This window comes from Panthera pardus, unplaced genomic scaffold (genome assembly GCF_024362965.1).
Source record: "Panthera pardus isolate Hobbes unplaced genomic scaffold, ASM2436296v1 HiC_scaffold_12, whole genome shotgun sequence".
NCBI lineage: Eukaryota > Metazoa > Chordata > Mammalia > Carnivora > Felidae > Panthera > Panthera pardus.
The window spans coordinates 20928020-20947855 of NW_026526677.1; positions in this window are offsets into that span (position 1 = coordinate 20928020).

A 19836-nucleotide genomic window follows, 5' to 3' on the forward strand; every position below is an offset into this window, starting at 1 on the left:
CTTGACGAGTGTGCAGTATTCTTTAGTATTGATAATCAAAGTTTTTCACTTATATAAACTTTAAAGTTACAGGAGTTCTTCACAAGTATTATCACCTATTACCCCTAGATGAACATTTTAAAGTAGGTAAGTCTCATTTCATGGATGGGTAAAATGGGGCTCAGATGTTTTAAGTGACTTTCCCAATGTCATATGGCTAGAAGGTGTTAGAACCATGACTTGAACTCCTGTCTGTGACTCACGCTCCTAAACTGATACAGGATGATCATAGTAAATAAAATGCTAGAACTTCAAAGAGGCATTATATATTAATTACTTATTTCACCAATTATGTACAGAATGATCAAAGTATTTCAGCCAGCTTTTCCAGGCATTGGGCCTATATACATGAATAAAATATAGCCTCTACATTCTCAGCGAAGGCTAGGTAAAGACAAGTAACAATACCTATCAAATACGATAGATGAAATGATTAAAGGGACAATGATCAAATAGCGTTTGCTGAAACCTTCAAAGTCTTGGATTGTTGGACTGGAGCTCCCTTAAAGCAGGCCCATGTGTAACAGAGTCATAAAAAGTGATTTAGAACCATCACATATTTGAGATCCTGGGAAGAAACAAGTATCTTGCCCTTAAAAGGGTTGCCATCTGAGAAGAGAGAAACTTACTAATTAACCGAAAAAGAGACAGTGCCACAGTCTGGTTAGGAACCCAGTCTTCAAGAGGGAAAATTTGCTTTTATTTATTTATTTGTTTGTTTTTGTCTCATATATATTTTTTCAATATATGTAATTTATTGTCAAATTGGTTTCCATACAACACCCAGTGCTCATCCCCAAAGGTGCCCTCCTCAATACCCATCACCCACCCTCCCCTCCCTCCCACCCCCCATCAACCCTCAGTTTGTTCTCAGTTTTTAAGAGTCTCTTATGCTTTGGCTCTCTCCCACTCTAACCTCTTTTTTTTTCTTCCCCTTCCCCTGCCCCATGGTCTTCTGTTAAGTTTCTAAGGATCCACATAAGAGTGAAAACATATGCTATCTGTCTTTCTCTGTATGACTTATTTCACTTAGCATCACACTCTCCAGTTCCATCCACGTTGCTACAGAGGGCCATATTTCATTCTTTCTCATTGCCACGTAGTACTCCATTGTGTATATAAACCACAATTTCTTTATCCATTCATCAGTTGATGGATTTTAGGCTCTTTCCATAATCTGGCTATTGTTGAAAGTGCTGCTATAAACATTGGGGTACAAGTGCCCCTATACATCAGCACTCCTGTATCCCTTGGGTAAATTCCTAGCAGTGCTACTGCTGGGTCATAGGGTAGGTCTATTTTTAATTTTATGAGGAACCTCCACACTGGTTTCCAGAATGGCTGCACCAATTTGCATTCCCACCAACAGTGCAAGAGGGTTCCCATTTCTCCACATCCTCTCCAGCATCTATAGTCTCCTGATTTGTTCGTTTTGGCCACTCTGGCATGAGTTGATATCTGAGTGTGGTTTTGATTTGTATTTCCCTGATGAGGAGTGACGTTGAGCATCTTTTCATGTGCCTGTTGTCCATCCAGATGTCTTCTTTCGAGAAGTGTCTATTCATGTTTTCTGCCCATTTCTTCACTGGGTTATTTGTTTTCCAGGTGTGGAGTTTGGTGTGCTCTTTATAGATTTTGGATACTAGCCCTTTGTCCGATATGTCATTTGCAAATATCTTTTCCCATTCCGTTGGTTGCCTTTTAGTTTTGTTGGTTGTTTCCTTTGCTGTGCAGAAGCTTTTTATCTTCATGAGGTCCCAATAGTTCATTTTTGCTTTTAATTCCCTTCCCTTTGGGGATGTGTCAAGTAAGAAATTGCCGCGGCTGAGGTCAGAGAGGTCTTTTCCTGCTTTCTCCTCTAGGGTTTTGATGGTTTCCTGTCTCACATTCAGGTCCTTTATACATTTTGGGTTTATTTTTGTGAATGGTGTGAGACAGTGGTCTAGTTTCAACCTTCTGCATGTGGCTGTCCAGTTCTCCCAGCACCATTTGTTAAAGAGACTGTCTTTCAATTGCATGTTCTTTCCTGCTTTGTCAAAGATTAGTTGGCCAAACGTTTGTGAGTCTAGTTCTGGGGTTTCTATTCTATTCCATTGGTCTATGTGTCTGTTTTTGTGCCAATACCATGCTGTCTTGATGATGACAGCTTTGTAGTAGAAGCAAAATCTGGGATTGTGATGCCTCCTGCTTTGGTCTTCTTCTTCAAAATTACTTTGGCTATTCGGGGCCCTTTGTGGTTGCATATGAATTCTAGGATTGCTTCTTCTAGCTTGAAAAGAATGCTGGTGCAATTTTGATTGGGATTGCATTGAATGTGTAGACTGCTTTGGGTAGTATTGACATTTTGACAATATTCATTCCTCAAATCCATGAGCACGGAATGTTTTTCCATTTCTTTATATCTTCTTCAATTTCCTTCATAAGCTTTCTATAGTTTTCAGCATACAGATCTTTTACATCTTTGGTTAGATTTATTCCTAGGTATTTTATGCTTCTTGGTGCAATTGTGAATGGGATCAGTTTCTTTATTTGTCTTTCTGTTGCTTCATTGTTAGTGTATAAGAATGCAACGGAATTCTGTACATTGATTTTGTATCCTGCAACTTTGCTGAATTCATGTATCAGTTCTAGCAGACTTTTGGTGGAGTCTATAGTATTTTCCATGTATAATATCATGTCATTTGCAAAAAGTGAAAGCTTGACTTCATCTTTGCCAATTTTGATCCCTTTGATTTCCTTTTGTTGTCTGATTGCTGATGCTAGAACTTCCAACACTATGTTAAACAACAGCGGTGACAGTGGGCATCTCTGTCATGTTCCTGATCTCAGGGGGAAAGCTCTCAGTTTTTCCCCATTGAGGATGATGTTAGCTGTGGGCTTTTCATAAATGGCTTTTATGATGTTTAAGTATGTTCCTCCTATCCCGACTTTCTCGAGGGTTTTTATTAAGAAAGGATGCTGAATTTTGTCAAATGCCTTTTCTGCATCGATCGACAGGATCATATGGTTCTTATCTTTTCTTTTATTAATGTGATGTATCACATTGATTGATTTGCGAATGTTGAACCAGCCCTGCATCCCAGGAATGAATCCCACTTGATAATGGTGAGTAATTCTTTTTATATGCTGTTGAATTCGACTTGCTAGTATCTTATTGAGAATTTTTGCATCCATATTCATCAGGGATATTGGCCTGTAGTTCCCTTTTTTTCCTGGGCCTCTGTCTGGTTTAGGAATCAAAGTAATACTGGCTTCATAGAATGAGTCTGGAAGTTTTCCTTCCCTTTCTATTTCTTGGAATAGCTTGAGAAAGATAGGTATTATCTCTGCTTTAAACATCTGGTAGAACTCCCCTGGGAAGCCATCTGGTCCTGGACTCTTATTTGTTGGGAGGTTTTTGATAACTGATTCAATTTCTTTGCTGGTTATGGGTCTGTTCAAGCTTTCTATTTCCTCCTGATTGAGTTTTGGAAGTGTGTGGGTGTTTAGGAATTTGTCCATTTCTTCCAGGTTGTCCAGTTTGTTGGCATATAATTTTTCATAGTATTCCCTGATAATTGCTTGTATCTCTGAGGGATTGGTTGTAATAATTCCATTTTCATTCATGATTTTATCTATTTGGGTCATCTCCCTTTTCTTTTTGAGAAGCCTGGCTAGAGGTTTATCAATTTGTTTATTTTTTCAAAAAACCAACTCTTGGTTTCGTTGATCTGCTCTACAGTTTTTTTAGATTCTATATTGTTTATTTCTTCTCTGATCTTTATTATTTCTCTTCTTCTGCTGGGTTTAGGGTGTTTTTGCTGTTCTGTTTCTATTTCCTTTAGGTGTGCTGTTAGATTTTGCATTTTGGGATTTTTCTTGTTTCTTGAGATAGGCCTGGATTGCAATGTATTTTCCTCTCAGGACTGCCTTCGCTGCGTCCCAAAGCGTTTGGATTGTTGTATTTTCATTTTCATTCGTTTCCATATATTTTTTAATTTCTTCTCTAATTGCCTGGTTGACCCACTCATTCTTTAGTAGGATGTTCTTTAACCTCCATGCTTTTGGAGGTTTTCCAGACTTTTTCCTGTGGTTGATTTCAAGGTTCATAGCATTGTGGTCTGAAAGTATGCATGGTATGATCTCAATTCTTGTATCCTTATGAAGGGCTGTTTTGTGACCCAGTATGTGATCTATCTTGGTGAATGTTCCATGTGCACTCAAGAAGAAAGCATATTCTGTTGCTTTGGGATGCAGAGTCTAAATATATCTGTCAAGTCCATCTGATCCAATGTATCATTCAGGGCCCTTGTTTCTTTATTGACTGTGTGTCTAGATGATCTATCCATTTCTGTAGGTGGAGTGTTAAAGTCCCCTGCCATAACCACATTCTTATCAATAAGGTTGCTTATGTTTGTGAGTAATTGTTTTATGTATTTGGGGGCTCCCGTATTTGGCGCATAGACATTTATAATTGTTAGCTCTTCCTGATGGATAGACTCTGTAATTATAATATAATGACCTTCTTTATCTCTTGTTACAGCCTTTAATTTAAAGTCTACTTTTTCTGATATAAGTATGGCTACTTCAGCTTTCTTTTGACTTCCAGCAGCATGATAGATAGTTCTCCATCCCCTCACTTTCCATCTGAAGGTGTCCTCCGGTCTAAAATGAGTCTCTTGTAGACAGCAAATAGATGGGTCTTGTTTTTTTTATCCATTCTGATACTCTATGTCTTTTGGTTGGTGCATTTAGTCTATTTACATTCAGTGTTATTATAGAAAGATATGGGTTTAGAGTCATTGTGATGTCCTTAGATTTCATGCTTGTAGCGATGTCTCTGGTACTTTGTCTCACAGGATCCCTCTTAGGATCTCTTGTAGGGCTGGTTTAGTGGTGACGAATTCCTTCAGTTTTTGTTTGTTTGGGAAGACCTTTATCTCTCCTTCTATTCTAAATGACAGACTTGCTGGATAACGGAATCTCAGCTGCATATTTTTTTCTGTTCATCACATTGAAGATTTCCTGCCATTCCTTTCTGGCCTGCCAAGTTTCAGTAGAGAGATCGGTCAGGAGTCTTATAGGTCTCCCTTTATATGTTAGAGCACATTTATCCCTAGGTGCTTTCAGAATTTTCTCTTTATCCTTGTATTTTTGCCAGTTTCACTATGATATGTCATTCAGAAGATCGATTCAAGTTACGTCTGAAGGGAGTTCTCTGTGCCTCTTGGATTTCAATGCCTTTTTCCTTCCCCAGATCCGGGAAGTTCTCAGCTATTATTTCTTCAAGTACACCTTCAGCACCTTTCCCTCTCTCTTCCTCCTCTGGAGTACCAATTATGTGTATTTCTCTTTAGTGCATCAGTTAGTTCTCTAATTTTCCCCTCATACTCCTGGATTTTTTTATCTCTCTTTTTCTCAGCTTCCTCTTTTTCCATAATTTTATCTTCTAGTTCATCTTCTCTCCTCTGCCTCTTCAATCTGAGCCGTGGTCGTTTCCATTTTATTTTGCAGCTCGTTTATAGCATTTTTTAGCTCCTCCTGACTATTCCTTAGTCCCTTGATCTCTGTAGCAATAGATTCTCTGCTGTCCTCTATACTGTTTTCAAGCCCAGTGATTAATTTTATGACCATTATTCTAAATTCACTTTCTGTTATATTGTTTAAATCATTTTTTATCAGTTCGTTAGCTGTTGTTATTTCCTGGAGATTCTTTTGAGGGGAATTCTTCGGTTTCGTCATTTTGGATAGTCCCTGGAGTAGTGCAGAACTGCACCCTGGGCTGTACTTCCCCTGTGCTGTCTTGAATAACTTGCGTTGGTGGGAGGGGCCACAGTCAGACCTGATGTCTGACCCCAGCCCACCACTGGGTCACAGTCAGACTGGTATGTGCCTTCTCTTTCCCTCTCCTAGGGGCGGGATTCACTGTGGGGTGGCGTGGCCTGTCTGGGCTACTTGCACACTGCCAGGCTTGTGGTGCTGGGGATCTGGTTTATTAGCTGGGGTAGATCAGCAAGGTGCACAGGGGTGGGAGGGGTAGGCTCAGCTCGCTTTTCCTTTGGAGATCCACTTCGGGAAGGGCCCTGGGGCACCAGGAGGGAGTCAGACCCGCCGGAGGGATGGATCCACAGAAGCACAGTGTTGGGTGTTTGCGAGGTGCAAGCAAGTTCCCTGGCAGGAACCGGTTCCCTTTGGGATTTTGGCTGGGGTATGGGCGAGGGAGATGGTGCTGGCGAGTGTCTTTGTTCCCTGCCAAGCTGAGCTCTGTCCTCCGGGGTTCAACAGCTCTCCCTCCCATTGTCCTCCAACCCTCCTGCTCTCTGAGAAGAGCTGTTAACTTATAACCTTCCAGATGTTAAGTCCCACTTGCCATCAGAACACACTCCGTCTGGCCCCTCCACTTTTGCAAGCCAGATTCGGGGTCTCTGCTTGGCTGGTGGGCTGCCCCTCTGCCCCAGCTCCCTCCCACCAGTCCATGTAGCACGCACCGCCTCTCCGCCCTTCCTACCCTCTTCCGTGGGCCTCTCGTCTGCGCTTGGCTTCAGAGAATCCATTCTGCTACTCTTCTGGCAGTTTTCTGGGTTATTTAGGCAGGTGTAGGTGGAATCTAAGTGATCAGCAGGATGCGCGGTGAGCCCAGCATCCTCCTACGGGCCATCTTCCCTTGTCTCATATTTTTAATATCGAAAATTTGCTTTTAAATCCCAGTGCTATAACGTTCTATCTGTGGAACTTTGAGCAAGTGTCTGTACACTAGTAATGAACTATTGGGAAGATAAATTAAGAAAACAATCCCATTTACGATAGCATCAAAAAGAATAAAATACATAGGCATTAATCTAACCAAGGAGGTGAAAGATCTGTACCACTGAAAAAAAGAAATTGAAGAAAACACAAATAAATAGAAAGGTATTTCATATTCATAGATTAGAAGAAGTAATATTGTCAGAACGTCATATTACCCACAGCGATTTACAGACTAAATGCAGTTTCCATAACAGTCCAGTGATATTTATCACAGAAATGAGAAAAACTATTAGCAAGGAACCACAAAAGACCTCAAATAACCAAAGCAATCTAGAGAAAGAAGAGTAAAACTAAAGGATCTCTCTTCTTGATTTCAGACTATTTTACAAGGCTACAATAACCAAAACATTATGGAATTGATAAAAAAAAAAAAAAAATAGGACTCCTGGGTCAAATGGAACATAATAGCCCAGAAATACACCCATGCTTGTGGTCGATTTATTTCTACAAAGTCGCCAAGAATGAGAAATGCAGAAAGGATGGTGTCTTTAATAAAAGATGTTGGGATGACTGGATATTCACTTGGGATAGAATGAAACTGGACCCCTATCTTACACCCACACAAAAATCAACTCAAGATTCATTATGGACTTACGCATAAGACCTGAAACCACAAAAATCCTAGAAGAAAACATAAAGAGTAAGCTCCTTGACATTGGTCTTGACGATAATTATTTTGGATTTGACACCAAAAACAAAAGCAACAAAGGCAAAAATAAACAAGTGAGACCACATCAAAATAAAAATCTTCTGCATAGCAAAAGAAGCCATCAACAAAATGAAAAGGAAACCTACAGAATGGGAGAAAATATTTGTAAACCATATATTCAATAGGGAGTTAATATGTAAAATATACAAGGAACTCAGAGACACAGGTAAGTTGCACAGACAGTTGGCCCAGATCCCCAAGACATCCTCATTGTTGCACTGTTGCTGTTCCCTCAGCTCAAACCCACTTTTGACCACATGAGAGGAGGAAGAAAAATGTTGATCTTCATCCACATATGGATAGTACTGATGTATTATATGAGCCTAAAATGGATGGTGGCTCCATTAGTTTCATTTAGGAATGGTCCATAAAGACAGCAGAGATGGGAAATCCTCCCAATGGGTGGAGCTTCCTGCAGTATACCTTCTTATCTCCTTTGTATAGAAAAAGAAGTGTCCAATCGTAAGAATAAATATGAATTCATGACCAGTGGCAAATGCGTTGGCTGGTTGGTCTGAAAGGAGTAATAACAGGAACAAGAAAGTCTGGGAAAAAACATGTGAATAGACTATAGAAGTGAGTATCAAATGTGAAGATCTTTATTTCATATATTAACCTCTAGTAGAGAGCATCCACCATAGAGGAAGCTTTAAATGACTAAGAAGTTAGGGAATCAGAGTGATTCAACAAGATGACTACAGTCAGTGTCTGCCATTGTCCATCCCACTGCTGGTACAATGTGCATATTAATGAAGTAAACATAAAGCCGGGAAAGGAAACCATCCATAGACCCAACAGCATGGGGTCCCGGTGTTCACACGTAATGAAGCCACCTCTGCCACTGAATGTCCCACCTGCCAAACACAGAAATGATCACTGAACTCCTGATATGCATCATATATTGAGTCACTCTATCCACACTATTTAGGGGGCAGTGATTTATCTTTATTGAAATAAATACACACCCGGGATAGGAGCTTATCTTTCCTACCTGCTGAGCCTGAGCTAGCACCACTATCCAAGGGCTTACAGCTATGAGCTAGGGATTAGGTAGCTTGGCCTTGATGGCTGTACATTTTTGGCAAAGAGAAAGAATGCAGTATGAGATAAACTCTAATATAGAAGCATCAGAAACTTAAGTTGGAGTCACTTCTATATTAATATATATGTTTCCATTATAGCCAATGCATTTTGGATAAATGAATGGGTATCCTGTTTAAATTATTTTTGCTTTTGAAAAACTATAGAAGGAAAAGTTTAAGATTGTGTCCTCACAGATGAAAGAGAATCAAATATTGTCTTTACCCTATTCTCTTAGAGTAGGTAAAATATGAGAGGAAAGATATAATCCATTGAATAAAAACCCTTTTGGGGGCACCAAGTGATAGTCACTCTAATCATTTTCTGAGTCATGCTGACTGGGGCATGGCACTTGTATCATATATGGTTTGGACTTAAAGGTGGTCTTGGGTCTCATGCATGTATTCATTTATCGGTAATAGCTAAAACATAGATAGCATTTATTACGTACCTGGCACTATTCTGTTTCCTTTACATGTATTAACTGTTTAAGCTTTACCTATAGTAACTGAACTATTATTAAATAAACTTTACAGTGTGGGAAACTGAGACATGGAGAGGTTACATAATTTATTCAACTAGAAATATAGACACCTAGGGCACTTGTTAGCGGTAGTTTAAAATCTTCAGAGTTCTTGTGCAGACTTAAGCTATAGGGAGAGATCACTGCATGTTCTTCAGGAGTTGGATGAGGAAAAAGAGCAATATATTTTGTATAACACAGCTAACATCAATTTATATAAGGTTCTACACCTGGTATAAATAGCCACAAGTTGAAATCTGAAATATCAGAATATCGAAATCTGAAATATCAGAATACTGTTTAGTGTCCTGTCTCAAGCCAGGCCTTCAGAAAGGAGCTTTATATATGCTTTTTCTAACTCCATTCATTTCCTTATCCAACTTGTGTCTGCACTCTTGCTTTATGATTCTTCCCCAAAGTCTGCTTCTCCTTCTCTTCAAACTCCTCAAACTCATACTTTCTCATTCATTAGCTCTAGGATACATGCATGATAGAATTTATAAACCTTAGCCAGACATTCAAGATGTTTATGTCTTTACCAAATATCAGAAGTCAAATTCGTTTCCCAGTCTCCTAAACCTACCTCACATTTTTGGCTTCTATACTTTTATCTAAGCAAAGCCAATAGGCGAGGAAACTTTGATTTTGGTTTTGTTTTCTTCTATATAAGCTTATACAAATTATACCCACCTTTCAAAATACAGCTAAAATAATACTTCTATAAAGTTTTCCCTCATCATTAAAGCATAATGTGACCTCTACCTCTTCAAAAAGACTGGATAGTTTATTTGGCAATATTAATGTTTTTCTTAATTGGTTGTGTGTGTGTGTGTGTGTGTGTGTATACATACCTGTATCCAGCAATTATATCCTAAGTTTCTTTTGAACTATACTCTTACATTTGACATTTTGTATCTTGTTTGTGATAAATATCTAGTTTCTCTTTAGTATTGTGTTATATTTGCTGTTTTAATAATGTATGGACTTTGTTATTCCTTTTATATTTCTCCATTACAAAAGCCTAACAGCATATTTGGTGACTCGATTTAAAATGGAATACATGAATAATGTTTATTAGCAGGTTCACTACTCAATTCAACGTGCAGCCCTTTCTCAAGGTGAGGAATAGACTCGTATTTGGTAAGCCCAAGCCTCACTTAATATTTCCTGAGAGAAACTGAGTCAGTTCTTTGGCTTTCTCTCAAGAAGGGAAAATTATTTCTACAGAGAAGAAATAATCATTTTCCAAGCAATAAGCTTATTGAACTACTTTGGCTGAATAAATAGCTCTGTTTTCTCCATGGCACATCCAGAGGAATTCTAATTCTTGTCATGGATTGCCAGGGGTATTCTCTTCCCGATAAAACAACAGAAAAGGCATATTAGGAATTTTAAGCAGTTTCCAGTGTGGAAGTATCCATCGTGTTGATTTTCCCCAGACTCCTGCTGGGTAACCTCATCTACCTTCTTCATTGTTTGAGGGCGATGAACTATATAAAATAATTTATTTAATTCCTTTTCTCTTTTCTCATTTTTACGCTGCCCTTTCACAACTTTGTCAACTTCAGGACCATTCTGTGGCAAATTAAACTGAAACAGTGAAGTCTCTCCTGAGCTACACAGTCTTGCATTAATGGCTGCTCAAGGGACACATGTAACAAGATACCTTGTCAACACTTTGAAATAGAACTGTTTACTTTCATTCCAAATCAGTGTGTCCCCTTTCCATCCATCTATCTCATCCTCTGTGCATTCCCTCACTGATTCTTCCTTTGCCCCTAGTCTAGTATTGCAAATTATTGTCTCTTTCCTGGAGCAATGGAACGGTCTTCTAAGCAACCCCTATCTTCAGCTTTCTCTTTATTCTCTGGGAAATCCCTGAACTCTTTTCCCAAACTATCACTACTTTTAGAACGCCTCTCCTCATTTTATCACCACGAAAATGTAAACCTCAGAAGTTTTGTTTATTGCACCCCTTCATTACCTGTTTCTAGAACAGTGCCCGCCACATGGCAAGCACATGATAAATATCTGTTCAGGAAATTAATGCATCTATGCTCAAACACCTTCAGTGGCTCCTTACTATTTAAAAAGTTTAAGTTGTCATTCACAATTTTTATGATGTTTATAATTACATGATGGCAATAGGTGGAAACTATGATTATAGTAAAATGAAGGTTGGATAATACCTTACATACATTATTACCAAAAACAAAATAAAATAAATAATCTGTACCTGAGACACACAGAAAATATTTGTATTTGTATCTTTTCATTAGATTCCATAGTTTATATAATTTTTATTTTTTTTTTAGCTTTTTTCTTTCTTCTTTTCAAATTTTTATTTAAATTCTAGTCAGTTAAGTGGCCCCTTGGTGGCTCAGTCAGTTACGCGTCCAACTTTGGCTCAGGTCATGATCTCCTGGTTCACGGGTTTGAGCCCACATCGGGCTTTGTGCTGACAGCTCAGAGCCTGGAGTCTGCTTCAGATTCTCTGTCTCCTCTCTCTGCCCCTCTCCCACTTATGCTCTCTCTCTTTCTCTCTCTCAAAAATAAATAAAATATCTAAAAAATTTTAGAAACATAAATAAATAAATTCTAGGCACTTAACATAAAATGCAGCATTGGTTTCAGGAGTAGAATTCAGCGATTCATCCCTTAGGTAGAACACCCAGTGCTCATCACAAGGGCCCTCCTCTTGTAATGATGAGCACTGGGTGTTGTATGAAAGTGACGAATCACTGAAATCTAGTCCTGAAACAAACAAAACAAAAACAAAAACAGAAACAACTGCCCTACTTAATATCCCTCACCTATCTAACCCACCCCAACCCTATCAACCCTGTTTGTTCTGTATCTTTAAGAGTCTCTCATGGTTTGTTTCTCTCTCTCTCTCTCTCTCTCTCTCTCTCTTTTTTCTCCCTTCTATATTTTCATCTGTTTTGTTTCTGAAATTCCACATATGAGTGAAATCATTAGGTTCCAAAATTTAATGCCACACTATTGCACTATGGAGTGCTTTGAATTCTGTTAATAAGAAAATTAAATAAGTCGTGTTCTAGGTAATTTGTTAAACTCTTTACAAGTGTACAGTCCCACGATGTTAGTGTTGTTGGAAATATTTTGCAGATAAAGAAACAGAATTAGATGAAGTGATTTGGCCATGATCACCCAGCTAGTAAGAGATAGAGCCAGGATTCAAAGCATGTTTAGTGGATCATTGTTGTTTTTTACTATATGTTTTTCTCATTTTCTTTATATAGGAGAGAATTAATATGCTTAGTTTTAAAAAGTTAACATTTCTTGGAATCCTTTTGATAACAACAGTCTACTTGCAAATAGGCAGCTTTCTCTCTTTGGGCATAAAGATTTCCATCTACCTCAGGAGATCTGAAGGACCCTGGGGGACCCAGAACAATGTCTCATCTGGAGGTGTGAATTGAAGGCTGGTAGATGGGGCTGTGCCTGTGAACCCCAGAACAAACAAAACACAGTCCTCTGTCCCTTGGAGTCATAGAAATGAGGAAGTGTTTGATGGAGTTTAGAAATATCTAGAAATACTCCCATTTTCACATAATTGCTACACCTACCCAGGGACCCTTTCTTAAACCAAACTGGACTACCAAGTTAGCAAGGAACTCCCACATACCCTGGCATTTCATCTCCTCAATACCTTTCACCTCTTCCTGCTTCTTTCACAGACTGATCAAGAAAACTGCTGGGGCTTGAGGGGCCTGGAAAAGCCACTCCCTCCTTGACCCCACTGCTACGTTGTGCACTGCTTGATCTCTTGGAAATTGCCAACCCTGGAGAGAAGCAGTTTTGACTTCCCTTCTGTCCTGGACAAACCACAAAGGGAACTTAAGGCAAGAAATATTTTAATGTATTTTCCCCTTTCTTTCAGTCTCCATGATAGCTATCTAATCCACAGACTGAGGGCTAATGCACGTGGAAGGGGAGAGAAATCATCTCTGCGTGTGAGCCCCTCTGACATTTTGATAAGAGCACAGAGATGGGACGGCAGCACATCCCCTAAGCTACCTTTCTAAAGGCACACCTTTGCAGTGCTTCTCACGCTCAGTGTCCTTCTTTTCAGTTGGCAGGGAAGTTAACAAAGGCTTGCAAGAAACAGAAACATATTTGTCAGGCATGGCTATAACGTCTCTATAATTTAATATATTCTTACATTTTACTTTAAAGTAATTCTGTCCATTTCCATTGAAAGAAAATACCTTTTTTTTTTTTTTACTTCAGATTCTTATTGGAGGATATTTATCTTAGTTCATTTGCTTGTTTATAGAATTAGAATTTGTTTTAGACTTGCAAATGAATCTAAAGATTATGAATATATTCTCACTTTTTAATTAATACTTATTAATAACATTAGTAATGTATTTACAGAAACCTCTCTTTTTTAAATTATTTTAATTAAATATTAAATTATTTTTTTAATTATGTATTTTGAGAGAGTTGGAGAGAGAGAGAGGAGCAGAGAGAGGGGGAGAGAGAGAATCCCAAGCAGGCTCTGCACTGTCAGCACAGAGCCTGATGCAGGGCTGAAACTCATGAACCATGAGATCATGACCTGAGCCAAAACCAAGAGTCGGATGCTTAACTGACTGAGCCACCCAGGCTCCCCTGGAAACCTTTCTTTGAATGGAAGCTTATTCAGACTTCCACATGGGAACATAAATCATCAGGACTACTTTAGATGAAGCAGGTCAGAGGGTCTGGTTCTTTCCCTATCTCACCAGTGCTGGGAGGCCCCTGAATTTACTCTGCAAAACCTACTTTGAGTACTGATGTATTTATCTGAATTAATCTGGTGCAAGGCATGAGGGAATGAAGTAGTTCATAAGTGCACACCATTAGCTTGTGGCAGACCTAACTCTAAACTATAGATTCTTGATTCCTTTTACGGTCTTTGAGGTTGGGTTAATTCTTTTGATCTAGGAGAAAGAAAAAAAAAATAATTACTTAAAATGGAGAAGGTGGAGAACAAAATGAATAGTGGCTGGGCTCTAAACAATTATCTTGTGACAGAAGAAGGCTTTTCCTTTATGAATAGGAACGTATTCAACCATACAAAGTTCTGCCAATGACAAGCATCTGTCTTGCTTCAGTGGATTTGTTGCTGACTTCTATGTTGTCCCCATCCCGTGAACACACCTCATACCCATCCTGACAGGCATGCACCTGACATGCACCGTGATGGTCCAGTTGGTAACTGCTTACTTAAGCTGCTGCTGCTTTGCAGCCCATCCAGTGCTTCTCACACTCACAGCTCTTGGGGAACAACCGGAGAGCCCCAGGCACACACAGCTCTGGGGAAGCCTGCTGTACTGTGGGCAGCCAGCAACTCAGTCCTTTGAGAGATAAGACTTTCTCACTACCGTCCAGCATGTGCCCTTCGGTGCTCATTCGGGCATCATAACCAGACATGAGGGAATATATTTCTGCGTTGTCGAAGAGAAGCAGGACAGTAATTTTAGTTTATTTAGAAAAGTGGTTTTTCGACATCCTCTTTGTCTCCCTGCCATCAACGTCTCTAAGGCCATGCTTTTTCTATTCAAAATCACTACTCTTCCCCTCCCCCCCAACCCTTTTTTTAAACTAAAATCCTTCCTTCTTTCTTTTCTTGCTTGCCCCCTTGTGTCTTCCTCCTTATTTTCTTGTTCTCCTTACAGTGTTAGGTTTTACTTCTTCCTTCCCTCCTTTCTGCCCATCTTGCATCTTTCCTCCCCTCCAGCCTTCTTTTCCTCTCTTCTTCCTTTTTCTTTCTTATCTTCTTTCCTTCTATCTTTGTTGTCTCTCTTTCCTCCTTCCCTTCTTTTTTCTCCATTTCTCCCTTTTGCTCTTTTTCTTTCTTTTTTTTCCTAATTTACTGTTTCATTTTTTTTTCATTTCTTTCTTCCATGATATCAACCTTTCTAATAATATGAATACTAGACTACATTTAGTTTTGAAATGCTGACATAGGTAAAACCACAGGCAACATAGCTGGTGGCTATTTTATTAGTAGACATAATGGTTAAAAGCCCAGACGTTAAAGAAAATATGGAAGTCAGGAACAAGTATAAGCTTTTCTCTTGCCAGTTGGATGGCCTTGGGCAGCTTTATTAAACTTTCTGTGACCTGAGGTATCCTCACCAACATTACCTAACTCACAGAGATATTGCTGGAACTTAATCTGAGAGGGCATTTGGCACAGATTCAACACAGTTAACAGTCTATACATGAAACTGACTATTGTTATTATAATGATATCATTTTTATTGTTGTATTAGCCATTGTTACTATGGTTTTATTATTGTAATTAATTTAAGTTGTAGCCATGGCAGGAAGCAGCAACTTACAAATACTGGAACTTGAATAAGAGCCTGCTAGCAGGTCAAATGAGAGAGTGAGGGCTCAGCTTTCCTAGAGCTTATGGTCATACACAAGTAGATATCCTAACACTGTTTCCAACCCAGTATCTAATGGGCCTGGACATACATTGCCTTAGGGTCCTACAGTGCTGAGACCCCACAAAGCTGGTGCTGAGCAGACAGCAGGATGAATTGCCTCTGGCACAGCATGCAGTAATAGAGAGCACTGGTAGGTTGAGAGGAGGGGCGGGCAGAGCAAGGATGTATTAATGATGAACCTCCTGCAAGAAGGGGAGAGATCAGGGAGAGATTAGCTGAACTGCTGATTGTGCATAGGGAGGCCAGCTGGGAGAGGTTAATGGAACATGAGGAGAAGAGAGAAATCCAAAGACAGCGAGCTGCTACCTGGGATGGTGGCTTTGAGTCATCACATTCCAAACCACCACACAACAGACAGCCACAGCTGGAGGTGGAGTTATGACCTCAGCCCTGCAGGGTTTGCTGAGAGGGCAGTTAACACAGGCGTGCGGGGACTAGACTCCAAGAGACAATGTGCTAATGCATCAGGTGCTGTGATGTTTCACCTCTTTCCCTTTCCTGAGTGGCAGGCACTCCCCAGGAGGGAAAGCGGTCCAAAGGACTTGCATTAAAGGAAAGGTTTGTGGGTGTTCTGATCAGTGTAGTCACATCCCCCATGCAAGTCCTGAAGTCTTCAACGTTGATGTAGAAGGAAAATGAGGAAGATTCTCTGGTCCCTGAAGTCGATTTATCATAGGCTTCTCAATAATTTAAAGACACAATTCTCAAACTTTTGCTTGCCCCTCTGCAACTGACTAATAAAGATGCTTCAATCCCAGGCCTGGCAACCTCCTTCAGACAGAGTAAACGGACCTTTGCCACTTTTTGGCTGCCAGCATCCACTTCTTCCTCCCCTTGAGACATGCATGCCTTTTGAAGAAGTAGTTAGTTGCTTATGGATCTAGTTCATAGAGACCATATCCAGTTCCAGCCCTCACCTGAGTGAGAACCAGTATGTGATCTCAGGCAGGCTATTTTGAGTGACTGCTATCTGGAAATAAAAACTGAATTAGAGAGGCACAAATACTCATAATGTTTGTGATTTCTTTGTGTCCCAGTGGAGACCAGACTATACCTACGAATAAACCACTGTTGTATTTTTTGCTTCATTGTCTTTTTAGCTGCCTCTGTTTCTACAAGTTTTAAAGGCTGGCTCTCCAGTCTCTCAGGAAATTGTGAGGTGCCAATATCCTTCCAAGGCTATTTTGGCCTGCAGCCAAAGATACCTAGGATAACAAATAATTCTCAAGACACTAGATACAATTCCACATTGCTTTCTCCTCTAAGAAAATATATCTAAATTCGAGTGAGGAACAATTTCAGGTATGACTTTGAGTCCACTGTTATTCTTTTTGAGAGGACTTTTCTAAGTTTCATTACTTGATTATCAGGACAAAAATAGATTTTTAGAAAGCAGCTCACAATTGATTATAATAAATCTGTGGTACCCTGATTTCAAAGAGGGTTACAATAATTCCTCTCACCCTTGTATAAAGATGACTTTGCAATTGGGCTTTGGCACCCTTCTCATCAAGAGAAAATTTATTTCTCCAAATTTGAATCTGTGCTTAGTCATGCGATGTGTTGGCCAATGGGGTATTAGCAAACGTTCCATAAACAGAAGTTTGAATGTTGTTTGCCAACCCCAATGGGCTTAACCTCTTTTGTTTGTAGTGGGAATGCTAAGACTAAGATAGCAATGAACTTGATTTAGCCAGCTGGAAATTAAGAGAACAGAGATGCCCTAGATAACAACATGAGGAAGGTCAGGCTCGTGGGTGTGGTCATTGTAGATTATCCTGTTAAAATTAAGTCAGCAAATAAGTACAGCTTCATAAATTACCCAGCCAAATAAACCAGCCAAAAAACCACCTGGATGAACACAACCCATACTGCTAACCCAGGGAACTGTAAGTGAATATAATAGCTGTTGTTTTATCTTTTGTTTCTGGGCTGGTTTTCCACGTAGCAATAAATAATTGATACAGAAATTAGTAACCAAAAAGTTATGTGGTGGGTAACAAAAACTTAAAATATATTTCATTGGCTTTGAGACTGGTTGGCAAGAAGAAGCTGAAGTGGGGGGAACACTATTAGCAAAGGGGGGAAGAATTTCAAACTGCTATTGGAAGCAGTGACATTGACAATCCATCATCTGTACACGTGAACCCATTGGTAAAACTTCTACCTGTGGTAATCTTGGAGCTACCTGTTGTAGACAGTTTGCAAATATGGACGCCATCAATTCCACCCATCTCTTACACCCATGGTCCTCTTTACATCAAAAACTGGAGTCGAACTCCTTTCCCTTTGCACCTTCTAGCTCTGTGTGTTAAGCTCTAGGAAGAGAGAGACGAATGCTAAAGAAAGTACTATTCAATTTACAAGCAGAGATTAGGGAAAATGTTAGGAGCCAGGATGTGTTGAGTTGGAAAATTAAACTGTTCACAAGTCTCTTCTCCCTGGCTAGAGAAAGGTTCTTAGAGTAAGATGTCATTTGAAGACTAAAAACCAAGTCAGTGCTGTGGCTATGAAATCTTTTCAGGATAAACACATTTGTTGCAGGTATATATTATCATTCCCGGTTTGGAGATGATGGAAGCCAGACTCTGAAAGACAAAATCAGTGGTTTTCAAACTTTGTTCCACATAGCTTTTCTTTCCTGGGCCCAATGGGACACCAAGTGGTGGGTTAGGCAGGACAAAAAGGAAGAACAAAATGGGCTGATATCTGGGTCTTCTGCCTTGCTTGAGGAGAAAATTCTATCCATGTCTATCATAAATATTTGATTTCCATGTGAGATTTTGATTTAATTAGTGATTTTCAAAGGCAACAAGAATATTGGAAAACCTTAAGTAACGAATAGAGCGAGGATTTGAACCTAGGTCCCTTATATTCCAAAGAACATAGTCCTTGTTTCACGTCATGTTGCTTAAAGTACTAGGGGTGAGTGGCAGGTCTTGATGTTACAGTTTTCTCTATGAGTTGTATGAGGTTTACACACTATGCTTATATTTCTAAAGCCAGAAACTGAGACATATTTTCTAATATTTGATATAACAATGATATAGAACATTCAAAATCTGAACTGCTGTGAAAAAAATAAGGTGTATGATTGCCATATTATCTGATTCCTTAAGAAATGCTAATAAAAGATCTAAGCATATGATCTAAGCAGAAACTGTTCAGGAGAGATTTCAGAACATTTTAAATCAATTAATTATATGATTAATGAATAATTTCATTAATCTAGGGGCACCTGGGTGGCTCACTTGGTTAACATCCAACTTCAGCTCAGGTCATGATCTCACAGTTTGTGGGCTCAAGTCCCTCATCAGGCTCTGTGCTTACAGTTCAGAGCCTGGATCCTGCTTCAGACTCTGTGTTCCCTCTCTCTCTGCCTCTCCCCTGCTTGTGCTCTGTCTCTGTCTCTCTCTGTCTCTAAAAAATAAATAATAAACATTTTAAAAAGTTTAAAAAATAATAATTTAGTTAATCTGTTAAAATTAAGCACCCATGCTACCAACTGGAAAAAAAAAAAGTAAAACAAACAGCCAAACCTGGTCTTTGGCTTTCAGGAACTCACAGTTTAGAAGGGGAAACAGAGCAAGTTTATACCCATTCATAAGGACAGCTGAAAGGAAAGGCTTGAACAGAAAAAGGGCAAAGCCCATGCTTTTCTGAACCAAGATATCTCTTAACTAACCGGGGTTCCTAATTGCAGGAGTTATAAGTTAAATAATGCCAAATAAATTCTATTTTTATTATGACAAAAAGGAGATATCTTTTCTCTCAACTCCAGAGGAAGGAAATTAATCATTTATGGATGGATGAAGTATGAAATAATTACTACTGCTATTATATTTTCAAATATGAGACAGATCATGGACATTTCTTCTGCCCCAAGTATCCTGACTCATGATTCAGTCATGGTTTAACTTGGTCAAATATCGAAAAGCTAAACTAATGTGAAAATGCTATAGCCATGTGATATAAGACCAAATATGTGAAATGCCCAGAGAGGATTCCCGAACATAGGTGTCAGTGCAAGTTAGCTTCTCTTTCTTTTGTCCTTTCAATCTTTCAGGTCACTTCCAGCCTTAAAAATAATGGCAAATACTGAGTTTTTCAAAATGAGTACCTTTATTGTTAGCACAGCTTGATAGTTTCCCAAAAAGATGGCCACACAGGCCATTCTGTCTGTTGCTGTTGTTGTGAATGCATCCAGGGGACTTGGATTTGGCTGGTAGCAA